We start from the raw sequence: 4036 nt of genomic DNA on the forward strand, positions 1-4036 counted from the left end.
GCTGCCCGGCCCGGGGTGGCATTCCCCTGCCGGCGGCAGACTCATCGGCCAGCGGCACTAGTTTGGGAGTCGCTGGTGTAGACTGTAGAGTGTAGTCCGCGTAGGCCCTCTTTTCTCCTTTACGGAATCGAGCCCTCGAATTTTTCTTAGTGTGTTACAAAAGAGAGACAGATCGAGGAGTACCTCACATGAGAAAATAATGCGGCCCTGGAAATAAGGCATAAGCCATTACAGCGAGGCATAGACTCTTGCTCGCTCACTTGCTCGTCTGGTAGGGTGGCAGATAACATTGCTGCACGACGCCACCGCTCTTGGTTACAACTACTCGAGTACCGAGCACTGAGAGTACGTTTAGGTAACTACAGGTTCACAACGATAGCTCGGCTTGATTCCTTCTTACTCGTACATCATCAGTTCTCTCTCCCTTCCTCTTAATTCAATCTTCATCAGTCTCTCTTTCTCTCTTGCTCGATGAGGTGTAGCAAAGAACGTCCATAACTGCAATCAGTGCATTAGGACTGGGTTACGAGAGTAAATTTTCATCGTGTGGAGTTCTAATGGCCGGGAATGCAGCTGGTTTCAGTGGCCTCGAACTGCTGCTGTGTTGCTTCTCTCGCGCGCGCTCTCTCTCTCTTTCTCATCTCACACGCTCTAGTTCTCTGTTTCTCTTATTCCTCAATTTCCCTCGTCGATTCTCGAGAGAGGAATAAGTTGTTCGCGGTGGATACGCTCAGCTCAGCCTTAGCCTCACCGGGATCCCTTTAATATCATCGAAGCTCCTAAAGACGTGAGTAACGTAGTCGAGACACATACTGCTTGCCTGCAAACACACCGACTGAATTGTTCGAGTGCCTCGTTCCTGTAAACGCAACATACGTGTTTGAGACTTTTGCATTAGTCATGTTTGCGAGTAAAGGTGGGTATTCTGTGTGGAGTGAGTATACGGAAACGTGTTTCTCAATCGCCTAAATCGAATTCCGGGAAGGTAGAGGCTTTTGTCGTTCTTTCTCCCGCACTTCGTCGTTCCTTTTTCTATTTCTTTCTCTTCTTGTTTCCGCCTTATTGTTTTCCGCGGGAATTAGGAGCCGCCTTGCTCCGGACCGGTGTTCGCTTGGTTGACCAAATAGAGCAACAAGAAGGAAGATCCACCAAGAACTGCACGCCTGGGCAACTGGATTTCTTATTTGCAAATAAAGGAGACATTAGGTCTCAAAGTCCCTCCTGTTACTACTGGAGAATATACAAAAAACTGTATTCAGCCTTTCAGTTATGTCTGTTGATGCTTGAAGGTTCACATGCTGATGGACCTACAAGTTTAAGAATTCCGACAGTTTGGCAATTGGAAATCTAATTGCTTATTTTTTTCCATTGCTTTGATACTCGAAATTTTTAAATTAAAAACTTGTAAACAATTTAATTTACAAGCGATTAATATTTAAGAATTTCAAATGTTAGGCATCAAGAATTAAACAATTTGGACATTTTAAACCCTGTAATTATAAATCAAAAAGTTGAATTACTTTTACATCTTAAATCGGGAAGGCTTTAATTTACAATAGTTTGATATATGGCAGAGTCTACGTTGCCGGCGCCTGCAACGTTGTTAGTTACCGGCACCGGCAAGATTGTTGGTTGCCGGCTGCTTTTCGCGGATAGCAAAATACGAGATAAAAGTGAATTACGTATAGTCATGCAAATACCTGAAAATATAACTTTCAAGGTCGAAACTGATAAAAGTCATGTTTGTAAAAAGAAAAATAATCTGCATTTTTTCATGAAAATACGGTGAGCGTAGATCAAGTATTTTCGGTGTGAATATTAGGCACTTCGTTAAACATAATCGATTGTTCAGTCAAATTACGAGAATCGCTCATAATTAGCATGAAGAATGCTGGATTTTTGTGCTTTGTCCCATGTGTTTAGTACTATTATTTGACCCTCGGTTTCGACCATCTGGCTAGTTGACGTCACATCCTAAAACACCTGATGTTGGTTTTATATCACTCTAATCTAAAAATCTCAACTTTACATGATTTTTTCGGCTCTCGTGGTATAAAATACAATTCGATATTTGTTTGCGAGGTGATTTTTAGCGCATGAAATTTTTGTCTCTGCTTTTGCTTGTGCAAAAACGGTCTAATTCGCTGAATAATCTCCTCTCAAACCTGTATCGAAATTTACTATTAAATAAAATGCGACTTGCCGCCGAAAAATACACTGCGCAATGTAAGCGCAGTTGGTCAACCCGTTAAAGTTAAGATAGAGATGCTATTCACCTGTTTAAACTAATTGCAAAGTTTACATATGCACAAAGTTGGTTATTACAACACATTGTCGCGATATAGCGCTCACTAAAGCACATATTACATGTTTACAATTCATAACCATTTCTAAAGGCTCTTTTACACCTTTCGTCATCAGTCGTCGAAGGACCAACATACGGGAATATCCAGTTACACCTTCGAAAAATTTAGTTAAATCTCGTAATATTTTAGATATCTTAAAAATTCACTGAAAAACTACTAAAATATTACTAGATATCTCTGAATTTTCCGGAGATTTAGGAGAAAAAGAGATTCAAGATCAATAGCTAATGGTCTATCGAAGAAAAAAGTGAATAAGAAACTCCATTATAAAGAAATAAAATTCGCTTGCGTTCACAGAGGAAAAAGTTTCGAACCTGCAGGAACAGGTGCAAGAAAAACCAGGTACACATGAAAAAAAATATGTTTCCATCGCATTTTATATTATTATTATTATATATTATTATTATAATATTTTATGCATTGAAAAATGTTTTTTTTTTTTAACTAGACGAATATGAAACTAATAAATTAAGACTCTTCCGAGTTTTAATTTTCGACGCAAAACTTATTTTCTAATTCTCGGCCTTAAAACCGGCGTGACCTTACCTTATTTCTGTGACCAGTCACAGATGTCCCTTCCCCGCCGCACGTATCGTTGCAATAGGAGTAGGGGTGCGACCTTAAATTATTTCTTCGACCAGTCATAAGGGAGCCTTCCCGCCTCCACGTCGCGTTGGAAAAGGGTTGGGGGTGCGGCATTACATTATTTCTGTAAACAGTCACAGGGGTGCCTAACTGCCCCCACGAGGCGCTGGAAAAGAGGTAGGAGTGCAACCTTACATTATTTCTGAGACCAGTCACAGGGTTGCCACCTGTCCCCATATAGGTTTGGAATAGGGACAGAGGTGCGACCTTAAATTATTTCTTTGACCAGTCACATGGGTGCCTCTCCCCCTCATGGCATTGGAAAAGTGGTAGGTGTGCGGCCTTACAGCATTTCTGTGACCAGTGACAGGGGTGTCTTACCGCCCCCCACGTGGCATTAGAAAATAGCTGGGGGTGCGACCTAAAATTAATTCTGTGACCAGTCACAGGGGTGCCGAAACGCTCTCACGAGGCGTTGGAAAAGTAGTAGGAGTGCAACCTTACATTATTTCTGTGACCAGTCAGAGGGATGATTTCCCGCCCCCACTTGGCGTTGGAAAAAGGGATAGGGGTGCAACCTTACATTATTTCTGTGACCAGTCACAGGGGTGCTTTTCCGCTCCCACGTGGCGTTGATAAAGGGTAGGGGTGCGATCTTAAATTATTTCTTTAACCAGTCACATGGGTGCCTCCCCTCCTCATGGCATTGGAAAAGAGGTAGGTGTACGGCCTTACAGTATTTCTGTGACCAGCCACAGGGGTGTCTTTCCGCTCCCACGTTGCGTTAGAAAATGGTTAGGGGTGCGACCTCAAATTATTTCTTTGCTAGTCACAGGGGGTGCCTACCCGCCGCAACGAGGCGTTGGAAAAGGAGTAGGGGTGCGACCTTACAGTATTTTTGTGACCAGTCAGCGAGGAGCCTTCCCGCCCCCACATCGAGTTGTAATAGGGGTAGGGGTGCGACCTTATATTATTTCTTTGATCAGTCATAGGGGAGTCTACCCGCCCCCACGTGGCGTTGGAAAAGGGGAAGGAGAGCGACCTTAAATTATTTTTTTGATCAGTTACATGTGTGTTCACCCGCC

The sequence above is a fragment of the Belonocnema kinseyi genome, chromosome 8 (genome assembly GCF_010883055.1).
Source record: "Belonocnema kinseyi isolate 2016_QV_RU_SX_M_011 chromosome 8, B_treatae_v1, whole genome shotgun sequence".
NCBI lineage: Eukaryota > Metazoa > Arthropoda > Insecta > Hymenoptera > Cynipidae > Belonocnema > Belonocnema kinseyi.